The following is a 16,867-nucleotide window of genomic DNA, read 5'->3' as shown; positions in this document are numbered from 1 at the left end:
CCCATATCCTATGGCCAGGTCCAGCCCAGTGGTTACTTAGTGAATTCCCTAAACTAGAGTCTATCTGTAACCCCTTCTAACCCCCAAACTTTGTTTATGTAACATGCCTTTTTGCAGGCTCAATATAATCAGTCTTAGTTACATGATCCACCTGTCCATCTCCCATCAGTCTTGGTCTTACATTGCACCCTGTATGCTTGCCATACAATTTCTTCCTTCATCCAAATTTAGGTCACTCCCTGGTGTCACAGATGGTATCCAGGTAGGTCTTTGAACCTGACCCAACTTGAACCCTCCCCCTCATCTCCAGACTTAGCCCTGGTTACAAATCTTCTGCTAAGGTCCAGTTTTGAACAGTCTTCCTCCTGTAACCCTAACCATCCTGAACCATATCAACCCCCCATGTATAGCCCATTCACACATCTATACAAGAATCTACTCTGATGAATCATTGGAACCTATCCTAGTATATGATTCCTAGGCCTTGCCACATAGCTTGCATGTGGCTTAAAATCTTATACCAGATGCAGCAAAACTTAAACTCAGCAGTCTCTAGTAAGTATACCTACTCATAGAGATTAAACAACTCATAACTGCATGATTGATGAACTGGAGAGAAAACCAAGGAAGGAATTAAAAACTATGCAACAAAACAAAAATAAGAACAACATAAATGAAACCTCTGGGACACAGTAAGAGTCATCATATAAGAAAAATTTATAGCTTTAATTTCCAACATTAAAAAAATCAGAAAGAGTATAAATAAATGACTTAAAGATACAGTTCAAAGGTTTGGAAAAGCAAGAACAAACTAAGCCTGAACTCAGTAGAGACTGAGAAATAATGAATACTAGAGTTAAAATTAATGAAGTAGAAACAAAGAAAACAATACAAAGAATTGACTAATCTAAGACCTAGCCCTTTGAGAAGATAAGCAAGATTAACAGATTGTTGGCCCAGCTAACCAAAATAGAGGAAGAGACAACCCAAATTAATGAAATCAGAAACAAACACGGAAGCATCACAACAGACAACAGAGCAATCAGAGTATACTTTAAACACCTCCATTGGGTTGAAAAATTTAAAAGAAATGGTTGAATTTTTTCATTCATTCAAATTACCATAATTTGAACAACAACCTGAATGGACCTATAATAAATAAGGAAATTGAAACAGTAATAAAAACCTTATAATAAAAGACAGGCCCAGATAGATTCACAGCAGAATTCTACAAGATTTTCAAAGAAGATCTATAACTAATATTTTAATTAAAAATTCATTTTAAACATTTGAATTAAACTTTAATAAATGTCATCACTTCGATTTCTTCCCTCTAACTTCTGCCATATCTTACTTATTCTCAAATTGATATCATTTTCTTTGATTATTGTTGTGGTACACACACACACACACACACACACACACACGCACATACACACACACATTTGCGTGACAATTATATAAATAAACCCAAATGAATCCATTTTGTATACAACTAATACTTCTAAAATTATTTAAAAATAGAAATAGAAGAGGAAACTTTTCCAAACTTCTTCTATGAAGCCAGCATCACTGTAAAATTCAGGTAAAGAAATCCAACAACAACAAAAAGCGGTAGGCCTTTGTTCCTGATTAACATCGATGAAAAATATTTTAATAAAATACTTACTAACTAAATATAAGGAAATGATCACTCACTATGATCAAGTTGATTTTATTCAGGAAGTAGATGAATGGTTTACCATATCTAAGATAATAAATGTGGTAAAGCATGCAAATGGACTTTAAGACAATAGTTATATAATCAATTCAACAGATGGAGGAAAAATACATTGACAGAACCTAACATGCTTTTATGGTAAAATTCTTAGGGTAGAACTAGAAAGAACATAGCTCAAGACAGTAAATTCTAGATATGACAAACCTGTAGACAATGTCACCCTAAATGGAGACAAACTCTAAGCAACCCCATTAAAGTGGGGAACAAAGCATGGGTAAGCATCATCCCCACATAGCAATATTATGCTTAAAGTACTAACTGGATACAAATAGGAAAATAAGAAGTAAAATGTTTCCTACTTGCGAATAATATTTACATAAAAGATCCTCAAACTCCACCAGAAATCTCTGAGAAGCTATTGATGAATTCAACAACATGGCAGGATACAAAATCAACTTACAAAAATCAGTAGCTTTTTGATATACCAAAAATGAACCTTAATCCTAAGGAAGTAAAAGACCTGTGCAACAAAAACCTTAATATCTGAAGAAGACACAAGAAAATGGAGACAATAAAAAACCTCTCATGCTCATGGTTAGGTAGAATTAATTTTGTGTAAATGACCATTCTACCAAAGCAATTGACAGAGTCAATTCAACCCTAATCAACATTCCTACAACACTCTTCATAGAAAAAGAAAAAGATTCTAAAATTCATATGGAACCATGAAAGACCAAAGATAGCCAAAGCAATACTGAGCACAAAGAGCAATGCTGGAGGGATGACTAGCCAAACCTCAAGATACAATAAAACCATAGTCATTAAACAACATGATAGTGGCACAAAGATAGGCTTGTAGGCTAACGGAAAAAATGGACCACAACGTGAGAGCATTAACTGTAGACATCTGATATTAGATGAAGATGCCAAAAGTAAACATTGGAGAAAAGAGCATCTCCAACAAATTGTGGCAGGAAGAGTGGATGTCTTCATGTAGAAGAATGAAAGATGACTTGTTTTTATCATCCTGGATGGTTGATACCCCAGGCTGGTTTCCAAATGGACCAAAGGCCTCATCGTGAAACCTGAAATGCTGTAACTGCTAGAAGGCAGTGCCCTACGAGACCTAAGTGTAGCAAAGGACTTTTGGAATTGGACTCCATTTGCTCAATAATTAAGCCCAATGATTGGCAAATGGGACCTCATAAAACCAAAATCTCCTCTACAGCAAAGGGAATAATCAATCAAGTGAGAACGAATCCTGCAGAGTGGTAGGGACCACTATATACTTGAGATTGATATCCAGAATATAGAAAGAACTCAAATTAAAATGGGCTATAGATCTGAACAGAAAGTTCTCAAAAGAAAAAGTAAAAATGCCATAGAAATACCTGAAAAAAGTGGTCATCATCCTTAGCCTTTAGGGAAATGCAAATTGTAAGAACTTGGAGATTTCTTCTCCAGGCAGAATGGCTAAGACCAAGAAATCAACCAAGAGCAAATGCTGGTGATATTGTAAGGTGATGCTCATTGTTGGTGAATATGATCCAGTGGTTCAGTCATTTTGGAAATCAGCATGGAGAATTCTATTTATTTAGATAAATAATAGGTGTGAATAACTCTTAAAAAAACTAAAAGTAAATGTACCACGTGATCCAGTACCATAGTCATTTTAGAAATCAGCAAGGAAAATTTGATCTATCTTTCTATCTATCTATCTATCTATCTATCTATCTATCTATCTATCTATCTATCTATCTATCTATCATCTATCTATCTATCTTGAAACAAGGTTTCTCTGTGTAGCCTGAGCCATCCTGGCAATTATTCTGTAGACCAGGTTGGGAAAAATGAAGGGGTGGTGGTAGTGGTGGTGGTGGTGGTGCTTTAACTCGAGAGAGCCGAAGGAGAGAAGTATAGAAGAAGCTGAAGGAAGATACCTTACAAAAATAATAATCATTTTATATTTACCAAAAGTTACATTCAATTCACACACACACACACACACACACACACACACACACACACACACACACACACACACTCACACGACTTCAGTTGCCCTCTCAGAATTTGAAGCAAAGGATATGCAGACATATCTGTAATAGTGCATCAATGGCACTTTTATCTTGGTGGTAACCAATGGCTGTCTAATTGCTTTTAAGCCCTACTGTACAGAAGGGAAATCTTGCTTTGTACTATAAATGTAATCGGCTACCTGTGGCTGGATTAGTCAGAGACCTAAAGGAAGAACCTACAACTGTCACTTTGCTAAACCAGTAAATTCCCCGCTGCATTCTAAATACCCGTGTCCTTATACCTAATAAATGTAGCGCCCGCCCCTCATCATAGCTGCTCCTTTTTTTTTTTTTTTTTTTTTTTTTTACAGCGGAAGCGCACCATTACAGAGAGCCACCACTAATTAAAACACAGAGAACAACTGACAGGTGAGGCACCCAGCCACAAGCGACACATCAACAATACAGCTTCTGCACCTACAGCTCAGGGATGTCTCAGAAGAGGGCACGGAAGCCAGAGGAGCAGGAAGTCTGTCGTGAAATTGGGCATTCCATCACAGGAAAGCTACAATTGTGAAAGCTCAGCAACATAGCTGCCGGAGTAGAACATGGACAATTTCAACATTGACATGCCGGCATGGAGGAAATGATAGAACTAGGCAGCGGGTCCACAAAAACACACCAGGCAGCAGATCTAACACGGGAGGTTTAATGGGTATGAATACAGAGGCAGCTTCTGGGAGAGGGAAGAAAGAAGAGAATGGGGGCAGGGTTATTGGGCCCACAGCACGTGTGCAAAGGGACATGCGACAGGAACAACACTATTGCCTCTTGGACAGCTAGAGTTGACATATCTCGTCGATGGGTCCCTCGAAAGCTGGCTGTAAAAATGCCTGATTGTTGTAGAGTCACTATTAGTTGTCTATGGATGTGCCTGATTGCCAACAGGGAGGAAATGTCATATTTCTAGACAGGAGATACAAACAATTACCATCTGCTAAATGAGTGATAATTAGTCTTCCCTAGGGACAAGCCCCCAGTTAGACACAGCAAGTCGTCTTTATATATTTATACATGTGTATGTACAGGTAACAACAATGGTTACAAAAGAGGAGGCCATGAAATTGAAAGTGAGTAAGGGTTGGGGCGCTGGAAGGTGTAAGAGGGGTAGAGGAATGATGTAATTATATTTTAATGAAATAAAAAATGTAATGAGTGAAATATAAACACTATAATAGAAAGTTAACAATGCACATTCATAATACACAGAAGAAGCAGTAAAAATCCCAAAGACTCAAGGTTTTGGGGGAGTAAACCAGGTTAGTATATCGTGTATCAGTTTGTCCCATAGCAAAAAGAAAGACAACATTGAACAAGAATTGCCAGTATGCATGCAGGGTTAGATAGTAATATTGTGTATTAAGAGTTAGCATGATTAAAAACTCTTAGTAAGTCAATTTGTAGGAATTTTCTTATTTGTTCATTTGTGAAAGACAACAAACAAGCCAGGTTTACTGAGAAGAAGGGAAAAGTTTAGAAGAAGCTGCTTTATTTGTAGGAATTTATTTTAAGGACTTAAGGAGCCAGTGGAATAGGTAAGAAAATGAACCATAGAACCGTTCATAAGAACAAAAGTTGAAAAGAAATCCTATATCACAGCCCTCTAAAGGGGACTGGTGACATTCCAATTTTGAGTAAGTTTATCACCACCACCCATGCTGCCCCCACATCAAAATATCAATGACTAGAAAAACATACTGTTTTCCTAGTGAGAACTCCAAAGGGTTGAAGAATGGCAGCATGGTTAAGCACTACAGGAGCCCAGGAGCCTCTGGGATTGAGGTGCCTGACTTCGGACTCTGTGTCAGCTCTTCTCTTACTTGCTTTTACCTTTTTATGTGCCTTTGCTTTATGTTTTCCTTTTAGCTTGGGTGGTCAAGAAATCAACAGCTGAGCCACATTGAAAACACACCAAAAACGTAACCACATGACCAACTGCCTTCTCTGACTAAAGAAAGGTGGAAGCCACAATTCAACAGTGCAGAACATTGTCTGTTCTTTTTAAATTAATGAATTATTTGTGTGTTTGCGTGTGTGCGTGCGTGCATGCATGTGTGTGTGTGAATCTCGGTTGTCACAGAGCATGTATGGAGCTCAGAGGAGAACTCTTGTTACTTTGTTCTCACCTTGTAGGATCTGGGGATTGAATGCAGGTGGTCAGCCCTGCACAACAGCACTTCTACCTATTGAACGGTCTTCCCAGCCCTGTCTATTCTCCAGATGAACTCTACCTCCTGCAGTGAGCTTCACCGTTGGAGTCCTTTTTCTCCTGCTACCCCTTACCCTCTTTCCTCCAGTGCTAAGGCTGTGTTCAATCTCACCACTCTCCACTCCTGCTTGGCCCATGATGAACTGACTCCTGCCATCCTCCAATAGCACCCAGGAAGTATGCAATTCCTTTCCAGGAAGAACTGATTTCTGCCTCCACCTCCAGTCATAAGGGACCCCTTGCTGTGTGGAGCTTGGGAGCAAAGTTGTGACACTGTCATCTCTGAAGGGAGACAAGCACACCCTCTCCTCCCTAGCTCTATCTCTTGCCCTCACGCTGATGTAGTGAGTGGTGCATGCCACAGGATGCCCTGATGAAGCTGCGGGTGGACTCCTATCCTCTATTCTGTAGACCACATAAGTGAGGAAGACAAGAATAACCCACTAGTCTTTATAAACCAAACTGACAGTTGAACTATGACCTTCAAGGGTAGGTCAGACATGCCCAAATGTCTATTTGCCTAAGTAGACTATTTAAATAGAAATAATGTCCAGGATACATTTTTTTTTTATTAACTTGAGTATTTCTTATATACATTTCGAGTGTTATTCCCTTTCCCGGTTTCCGGGCAAACATCCCCCTCCCCCCTCCCCTTCCTTATGGGTGTTCCCCTCCCAACCCTCCCACCATTGCCGCCCTCCCCCCATAGACTAGTTCACTGGGGGTTCAGTCTTAGCAGGACCCAGGGCTTCCCCTTCCACTGGTGCTCTTACTAGGATATTCATTGCTACCTATGGGGTCAGAGTCCAGGGTCAGTCCATGTATAGTCTTTAGGTAGTGGCTTAGTCCCTGGAAGCTCTGGTTGCTTGGCATTGTTGTACTTTTGGGGTCTCGAGCCCCTTTAAGCTCTTCCAGTTCTTTCTCTGATTCCTTCAATAGGGGACCTATTCTCGGTTCAGTGGTTTGCTGCTGGCATTCGCCTCTGTATTTGCTGTATTCTGGCTGTGTCTCTCAGGAGCGATCTACATCCGGCTCCTGTCGGTCTGCACTTCTTTGCTTCATCCATCTAGTCCAATTGGGTGGCTGTATATGTATGGGCCAAATGTGGGACAGGCTCTGAATGGGTGTTCCTTCAGTCTCTGTTTTAATCTTTGCCTCTTCCTTCCCTGCCAAGGGTATTCTTTTTCCTCATTTAAAGAAGGAGTGAAGCATTCACATTTTGATCATCCGTCTTGAGTTTCGTTTGTTCAAGGGATCTAGGGTAATTCAAGCATTTGGGCTAATAGCCACTTATCAATGAGTGCATACCATGTATGTCTTTCTGTGATTGGGTTAGTTCACTCAGGATGATATTTTCCAGTTCCAACCATTTGCCTACGAATTTCATAAACTCGTTGTTTTTGATAGCTGAGTAGTATTCCATTGTGTAGATGTACCACATTTTCTGTATCCATTCCTCTGTTGAAGGGCATCTGGGTTCTTTCCATTTTCTGGCTATTATAAATAAGGCTGCGATGAACATAGTGGAGCACGTGTCTCTTTTATATGTTGAGGCATCTTTTGGGTATATGCCCAAGAGAGGTATAGCTGGATCCTCAGGCAGTTCAATGTCCAATTTTCTGAGGAACCTCCAGACTGATTTCCAGAATGGTTTTACCAGTCTGCAATCCCACCAACAATGGAGGAGTGTTCCTCTTTCTCCACAACCTCGCCAGCATCTGCTGTCACCTGAGTTTTTGATCTTAGCCAATCGCACTGGTGTGAGGTGAAATCTCAGGGTTGTTTTGATTTGCATTTCCCTTATGACTAAAGATGTTGAACATTTCTTTAGGTGTTTCTCAGCCATTCGGCATTCCTCAGCTGTGAATTCTTTGTTTAGCTCTGAACCCCATTTTTTAATAGGGTTATTTGTTTCCCTGTGGTCTAACTTCTTGAGTTCTTTGTATATTTTGGATATAAGGCCTCTATCTGTTGTAGGGTTGGTAAAGATCTTTTCCCAATCTGTTGGTTGCCGTTTTGTCCTAACCACAGTGTCCTTTGCCTTACAGAAGCTTTGCAGTTTTATGAGATCCCATTTGTCAATTCTTGATCTTAGAGCATAAGCCATTGGTGTTTTGTTCAGGAAATTTTTTCCAGTGCCCATGTGTTCCAGATGCTTCCCTAGTTTTTCTTCTATTAGTTTGAGTGTGTCTGGTTTGATGTGGAGGTCCTTGATCCACTTCGACTTAAGCTTTGTACAGGGTGATAAGCATGGATCGATCTGCATTCTTCTACATGTTGCCCTCCAGTTGAACCAGCACCATTTGCTGAAAATGCTATCTTTTTTCCATTGGATGGTTTTGGCTCCTTTGTCAAAAATCAAGTGACCATAGGTGTGTGGGTTCATTTCTGGGTCTTCAATTCTATTCCATTGGTCTATCTGTCTGTCTCTGTACCAATACCATGCAGTTTTTATCACTATTGCTCTGTAATACTGCTTGAGTTCAGGGATAGTGATTCCCCCTGAAGTCCTTTTATTGTTGAGGATAGCTTTAGCTATCCTGGGTTTTTTGTTATTCCAGATGAATTTGCAAATTGTTCTGTCTAACTCTTTGAAGAATTGGATTGGTATTTTGATGGGGATTGCATTGAATCTGTAGATTGCTTTTGGTAAAATGGCCATTTTTACTATATTAATCCTGCCAATCCATGAGCATGGGAGATCTTTCCATCTTCTGAGGTCTTCTTCAATTTCTTTCTTCAGTGACTTGAAGTTCTTATTGTACAGATCTTTTACTTGCTTGGTTAAAGTCACACCGAGGTACTTTATATTATTTGGGTCTATTATGAAGGGTGTCGTTTCCCTAATTTCTTTCTCGGCTTGTTTCTCTTTTGTATAGAGGAAGGCAACTGATTTATTTGAGTTAATTTTATACCCAGCCACTTTGCTGAAGTTGTTTATCAGCTTTAGTAGTTCTCTGGTGGAACTTTTGGGATCACTTAAATATACTATCATATCATCTGCAAATAGTGATATTTTGACCTCTTCTTTTCCGATCTGTATCCCTTTGATCTCCTTTTGTTGTCTGATTGCTCTGGCTAGAACTTCAAGAACTATATTGAATAAGTAGGGAGAGAGTGGGCAGCCTTGTCTAGTCCCTGATTTTAGTGGGATTGCTTCAAGTTTCTCTCCATTTAGTTTAATGTTAGCAACTGGTTTGCTGTATATGGCTTTTACTATGTTTAGGTATGGGCCTTGAATTCCTATTCTTTCCAGGACTTTTATCATGAAGGGGTGTTGAATTTTGTCAAATGCTTTCTCAGCATCTAATGAAATGATCATGTGGTTCTGTTCTTTCAGTTTGTTTATATAATGGATCACGTTGATGGTTTTCCGTATATTAAACCATCCCTGCATGCCTGGGATGAAGCCTACTTGATCATGGTGGATGATTGTTTTGATGTGCTCTTGAATTCGGTTTGCCAGAATTTTATTGAGTATTTTTGCGTCGATATTCATAAGGGAAATTGGTCTGAAGTTCTCTTTCTTTGTTGTGTCTTTGTGTGGTTTAGGTATAAGAGTAATTGTAGATTCGTAGAAGGAATTCGGTAGGGCTCCATCTGTTTCAATTTTGTGGAATAGTTTGGATAATATTGGTATGAGGTCTTCTATGAAGGTTTGATAGAATTCTGCACTAAACCCGTCTGGACCTGGGCTCTTTTTGGTTGGGAGACCTTTAATGACTGCTTCTATTTCCTTAGGAGTTATGGGGTTGTTTAACTGGTTTATCTGTTCCTGATTTAACTTTGATACCTGGTATCTGTCTAGGAAATAGTCCATTTCCTGAAGATTTTCAAATTTTGTTGAATATAGGTTTTTATAGTAAGATCTGATGATTTTTTGAATTTCCTCTGAATCTGTAGTTATGTCTCCCTTTTCATTTCTGATTTTGTTAATTTGGACGCACTCTCTGTGTCCTCTCGTTAGTCTGGCTAAGGGTTTATCTATCTTGTTGATTTTCTCAAAGAACCAACTTTTGGTCCTGTTGATTCTTTCTATGGTCCTTTTTGTTTCTACTTGGTTGATTTCAGCTCTGAGTTTGATTATTTCCTGCCTTCTACTCCTCCTGGGTGTATTTGCTTCTTTTTGTTCTAGAGCTTTTAGGTGTGCTGTCAAGCTGCTGACATATGCTCTTTCCTGTTTCTTTCTGCAGGCACTCAGCGCTATGAGTTTTCCTCTTAGCACAGCTTTCATTGTGTCCCATAAGTTTGAGTATGTTGTATCTTCATTTTCATTAAATTCTAAGAAGTTTTTAATTTCTTTCTTTATTTCTTCCTTGACCAGGTCATCATTGAGTAGAGCATTGTTCAATTTCCACGTATATGTGGGCATTCTTCCCTTATTGTTATTGAAGACCAGTTTTAGGCCGTGGTGGTCCGATAGCACGCATGGGATTATTTCTATCTTTCTGTACCTGTTGAGGCCCGTTTTTTGACCAATTATATGGTCAATTTTGGAGAAAGTACCATGAGGAGCTGAGAAGAAGGTATATCCTTTTGCTTTAGGATAGAATGTTCTATAAATATCCGTTAAGTCCATTTGGCTCATGACTTCTCTTAGTCTGTCGACATCACTGTTTAATTTCTGTTTCCATGATCTGTCCATTGATGAGAGTGGGGTGTTGAAGTCTCCCACTATTATTGTGTGAGGTGCAATGTGTGTTTTGAGCTTTAGTAAGGTTTCTTTTACGTATGCAGGATACATTTTAATCATTGTCGTCGTCAATGTCATTGTCATCGTCATCGTCGTCATCATCATCACCACCACCACTACCACCACCACCATCATCATCATCTGAAGAAACAATCCTGGCTCAGATGAGACAATGGGATGGGCACATGGCAGCACTGAGAGGACCAGGTGCTAGAGTTTGTGATTATGCCTGTTAGACAACAACACTGTAACCTGCAATCATAAACATTCTTAAAGCAAACATAAGTAGACCTCTAGCAACAAACAGGAGGTATAAACAAGTATGGAATTGAAACTTTTGATTCCAAAACTACTCAAAGTCTAAAACACCCCTGGAGAGGTGGATTAGAAGTAAGATAAGGAGAGAAAGGACCAGGGAGCTTGAGTGGAACAGTAGAAACCAACCCATTTGAATGATAGACAGAAACGGGACTGGAGTGCAGTGAAAACTCTCAGAATGTGTGTGGCAACAGCGAGGGAAGAGAAAAGAGAATAATACACAGCCCCTCCCTACACAAAATAAAATCTTCTTAAAGTGTAGCTGAAAACATGCCACATTTAGCAAAGGACTCATGCTTAGCATTTCAGGAGTGTACGTGTAACTCTGTTTTCACTACTGTGGGATAAGCCCTCAATGACGACACTTAGGGAATGGTAGACGGCTGCATATTTAAGTTTGTAAGAAATGCTGCAACCACTTCCAGAGTTTCTGTAGCTGCTTGTATTACGAATGCTAGTTATGTCCCTTCCCAAAAAACCTGTTTGCAGGGTCTGCTCACAGCTTCTGGGAACCTGCCCTCAGTTAGTTCTGATTGGTGAATGAAGATGCCAACAGCCAATAGCTGGGAAGGACAGACAGAGCGTGGGGGCAGGGGGGATTTTACGATTTTCTGGGCTTGAGACCTGGAGAAAGAGAAGGAGGAGAAGATCCGCCAGGTCGCCAGGAGAGTGTGGGGGAGAGAAGCTGCCATGCCTGAGAAGAACGCAGGACAGATACCATGTGAAGGAGCCGGGAGAACATGGCCTGGTCCAGAGCAGCCAAGACGGAACATAGAATTAGTAAGTAAAAACTCGGGATTAATAGCATAGAGTTTTTCAGTGGCACAGCTTTTGTGATGTTTAAGGCATATTAAAATACAAAGACTGTGCGTGTATGTCTTTCATTCGGCAAAATAAATCATTGGGTCAGGTAGCGACCCCACACTGGAGTTTATTAATTAATTAATTAATATTTAACTCAACAAGTTTCTGTGTACTTCACACTGCCATATGCCTGGTTTGCCTGTACTCTACAGAATCTATAATTGATTATTATCCATAGTAGACCTGTCCTACAAACACTGAACTGGTGAACACTTAACCCAGGCTCATATGGGAAAACGTAAGGCTGAGCACAGAGCCTTTGGTCACAACTCCTTCTCAGACAGTAAGTGTAGAATCTTGCTTTGTCTTTGCTTCGATTTGAAGACACATTGCTGGGTCCATCATTAATTCATGGCACTGTAACTCCTATCTGCTCACAGCCTGTGTAACATACACATTTGCTTTCTAAGATCACTGTTAATTAGTCAGATCAGCTAACTCTAAGCTAATCACTTGGCCCTGCCTCCCTTCTGACAGAATCTCAATGTGGTCTATAGCCTGAGTTTTTCATCACTCTCAATCCTGCCTAAGATGTGAGGCCCTCTCTGCACTCCAGGCACATCCCTTTCTCATGGGAACTGAAGTACTAAGTTCTCTCTATATATCATCCAGTACCTCTGTGAATGACAGTCCCTTTACTACATGTGAGACAGGCAAACTTGCCTCTTTTGAGACACACTCATCAGCATATTTAACTTCTCATGGGATGCCATTGAAACATTCCTTGAGCCTATCTGGCCATCCCAATCTCAGAGCGGGGAGAACAAGCCAAATCATATCATATTTAACTACCAAAACTCTTCTAGGTCATCCCTAGGTCGGGTGAATAGAGATTTCATGCATCGGAATACTGGGGAGACTCTCTTGTATCTGTGCAGAAGGTATCTATTACCTTCCTCCATCCTCCCATGAAGCAGGCTCGATGCAATCTTGAGACCATCTTTGCAGAAGCCAACGAGGAGAGAAGGGGCTCGCATTATTGAGTACTCACAGGGTGTAAGGCATGAGGGACTCTTTCACCGGTCCCTCCAGGAAAAGATGGCCATCTGGACGATTTGTAGAGACCAACAGAGCCAACATTCATATTATTCCTCAGGTCCCTACCATTACTTTCTCTAATTTGCAATTTGAGAGAAAATATTAGTTATAGTAACATTGCTTCATTTGCACAAACCAACAAATAAGCAAGCAAACAAAAAACAGCTACAAGAAATCCAGAGAAAACAAAAATCTCATTCAAGTGGTGGAAGGGGAACCTGATGTTATTAAAAATACCACAGAAGCATAAAAAGCCCACAGCAGGGAATATGTGTTCTTAGAGTGAAGAGATTTAAAGGAGAATTATTTAACTAAGGATGTGATAGGACACTAGTTTGGAAATAAAGTTGGCAACACTGCTAGAATGGGACAGAACACATTTTGGAACATAGTGGAGTGTCGACACTTGGCAAGATGTTGTTTCTGCAGAAAATAGGGGAGTTAGATTCTTCGTTAGAGCTGCTGTCTTTCAAGGCTCAAGGCAAGGGTAGGCAAGGAAGGCATTAAAATTTGATCTTCTTTTGCAATGACGATGAGCTGTTTTCTGCTTTCTTTGCCAAACAGGATTTCCTCAGCTGAGCTAAAGTTGAAGGAAGGGCTAGAGAAAGAGATCTCTTCCATGTGAGCAAAAGCACTCCATGTAACTGTCTTGGGAACCAGTGGGATCACCCAGGTGTGATTGAAGATTGGAGGACCTTCTGTGTGATCTCCACAGGAGATATGAAGTGTTATTCCCTTTCACAACCTTTCTCTACCAAAGAGTCACCCTTCCCTTTAAGTTTCTACCTGCAAAGGTCTCTTTGGAGAAAGGTGCTAAATATTGTGCTATCTTAAACAATATCAAATTAATTTTGGTGCATGTTATATGTGTGTACACATGTGTGTGTGTGAGGCAGAGGTCAATGTCTGCCATCCTCCCCAGCTGCCTTCCGAGTTAGTTTTTGAGATTGAATTTCTCATTGAGCCTGGAGCTCACTGTCTGGTTAGACTGGTCAGATGGTCCTCTGGTCAATGAGATCGTGGAATGCTGCATTCTCTGATCCAGAGTGCTGGGATTATGTGTGCATCCTGCTAGGCCTGGCCATTAACAGCTGGTGCCAGGGGAAGTGGGCTTCTATGCTTAGGTCCTCATGCTTGAGAGGCAAGCACATCACTGACTGGGCTCTCTCCCCAGCTCTTGCAAATCAAACTCAATGACTGTGTTTAAAATTAAATACAGATATGAAAAGGACAAATTTTAACACCAGGCTCTGTTTTGTGGCATCCCTGTGGGGGAACCATATCTCGTGTTGATTTACTCAATCAAAGAAAGTCTTTGTTGAGGAAAATGCCTAATGACATAATTAGGCATTTGATCATAGGCAGCCTTTGAGTTCTGTTTTCATCTTTCAATGAACATGTGAGAGCAATACCAGCCAGCCTCTTGCCTCATAGGTTAAAAATAGCCAGGGTTGTGAAGCAAAAGAGCTGCATTCCCCCTTAATTTCCATCTGATCTCAGGCACAGCTGTGGAGATCAGCGGGAGAGATGTTTGATGAATCTGATACATTGAGGAAGATCAGACACCATCCATCTAAAGGTAAGCTAAGGTACTTCAACTCGTCAACTTCAATTTCCCCCTCAGTGTTTGTCCTCCAATCATATCTGAAATCCCTTTGCTCAGAGAGCCCCAATACGCTAAAGGAGAAACACCCTTTATCCACTGGGTCTCAGTGTTGAAGAACAGGCAGATGCTTAAAAGATAGTGAGACTTGTTTATCAAAAGGAATATTTGGTATGTTTAAAATCCTTCCCTGTGATGGCTTTTGCTTGGATTTAGTTTTAATTTTAAATTTTGAAATAACTATAGAAAGTTGCAAAGAAAGTATTGACAGACTGATCCCTCGGGCCTTGTACTCTGAGCATTATGTAAATATCATGCAGTATCAAAATCAGGAACTTATATTTGTATACAGAATTATGTGGGTATAGGATTGTTTTTAGGTAAACAGAGTATGATTTCTTGTGTTTTTTTTTTCAGAATTCTTATTTTTATTATATTTACCTCCATCTCCCTTCCCTAATGATCCCCCTTATCCCATTTTCTTGGTTAGATAGCTTGCATTCTGCTCCTCCCTTCCCAGATTGCTCCTATCTACCCCTCAATCCTGGCAATTGATCCATTTTACTTTCCTGGTTTCTTTAGTTACTACGGGCTATGTATTCACATCTGAATCCCTTATTGGAGGCTAGAGAACATGTGGCGTTTGTCTTTCTGGGTCTCACTCAATATGATCTCTTCAAGTACCATCCACGTACCCGAAAAGTTTGTGATTGCTTTTTTGTACAGTTTAAGATACATACTCTTTCAGTCACCATGAAGATCTGCCATGTTGGATTTTGAGAGTTCTTTATAGACTCCAGATTGGAGTCCAGAAACTGTTTGAACATCGTGTTCGCCAGACAGCTGCCTTGGTCTCAGGTGGCTCTTCTTCTGAGCCTCACACTTTAATGAGGCCTCATTTGTATTTCTTTGGCACATCATGTTTTTATGTGATACCTAATTTTTTTCAGAAGTCTTGTCCCAAATATCTGTCTCATCCTCTGTGTACATTTCATAGACCTGAATTTTATATTTAACATTCATCTGTATAACATGTAGGAAATGAGCTGAACTTTTGCCTTTGGATATCCAATTGCTTTGGTATCATCTGCTGAAGACATCAATGGAGTTACTTTTGCCTTGCTGCCAAAAATCAGATTTTCCAAAGTGTGTGAGCCTGCTTCTTGGGTCTCTGTTCTACTCTATTTATTGATATCTATATGTAATAAATATGAAGTCATTATTCTTATGTAGCAAATCTTGACATTGATAGTTACTCCTTCTGATTTATTCCTGCTTTTAGAATTACTTTCAGGTAGTTTGGCTTCCTTTCTGTCTACATTTGGAGAGTTTTTGTGTTATTTACAACCTATTACCAGAGATTTTATAAGAATTGTTTAGGCCTATTATGGTTTGAATGAAAACTACCCTCATAGGTTCACAGGGAATGACACTACTAGTAAGTATGGACTTGTTGAAGTAGGTGTGGTCTTGTCGGAAGACGTGTGTCATTAGAGGTGGGCTTTGAGGTTTCAGAAGCTTGAGCCCGACCCAGTGACCTTTTTCTCTCTTCCTGCTGCCTGTGGGTCCAGATGTAGACCTCTCAGCTCCTCTTCAGCACCATCCCTGCCTGCCATGTGTCTTGCCATGATGACAGTGGACTAAACCTCTTTCACAGGGTATTTGAACTGTTTGCAGTTAGGGTGTGGATTAGCCTTTAGCGCACGCCTTTGATTGTTCTGGCTGGAATACGGACACACCCTTAGTACTCATGCCAGATAATGAAGGTAAAGTTAGTTTGTAGAAGGAAGCACCCATATTTGAAAGTGATGTCTAATTGTATGTCAGAAAAGGCGACAAATCAAAGAAAGATTTGACAGAAAAAAATATGACCAACTGTCACGAGAGGATAGAGCGAAGGGAAGTTATTTAAGGGAGAGATAGATAGTATGGGAGGAAGAGAGTGTCACAACCTGAGAAACTGTATTAAAGGGTCACAGCATTAAAAAGGTTGAGAATCAGTGACATAGAGGTTTCTTATTACCGATTTTCTCAAATAGTCTACTGGCTGTTTTCTCATTATTAATATTTTAACTTTGTTGATTTTCTGCAGTTTCTTCTTTCATTTATTTTATTTTCAATCATCACTATTTCTCTTGCTGTGTGTTGGTGCGGTCTAGTACTTTTGTTGTTAGCAGTTTAAGGGGTCAGATGCGTCACTTCTGATCTCTTTCTAACAGTTATTTACAGATAAAACCCTCAGGTCTCTCAGTGAGCACTGCAGTAGGCAAACCCCTTGAGTGTCTGAACTGCTGTGTGTTTTTTCTTTCCCTTATTTGCCTTAAAATACTTTTCTAATTTCCCT

The 16,867-nt window shown here is 40.0% G+C and overlaps 1 long non-coding RNA gene across 1 annotated transcript in view; it reads left to right on the top strand.

Annotated features, from left to right (window-relative positions):
* Positions 1–14,408: 14,408 nt before the first annotated feature.
* The window catches only part of LOC148006325 (uncharacterized), a 197,377-nt gene continuing 194,918 nt past the window's right edge, over positions 14,409–16,867 (top strand). Inside the window, exon 1 of the long non-coding RNA XR_015686914.1 lies at positions 14,409–14,499. This is a non-coding gene — a long non-coding RNA (uncharacterized LOC148006325). The remainder of the gene's footprint in view (positions 14,500–16,867) is intronic.

The sequence above is a fragment of the Rattus norvegicus genome, chromosome 4, assembly GCF_021556685.1.
Source record: "Rattus norvegicus strain SHRSP/BbbUtx chromosome 4, alternate assembly SHRSP_T2T, whole genome shotgun sequence".
Classification (NCBI taxonomy): domain Eukaryota; kingdom Metazoa; phylum Chordata; class Mammalia; order Rodentia; family Muridae; genus Rattus; species Rattus norvegicus.
Note: the sequence above shows the minus strand (reverse complement) of the source record. Positions and strands in the feature narration are given on the sequence as shown.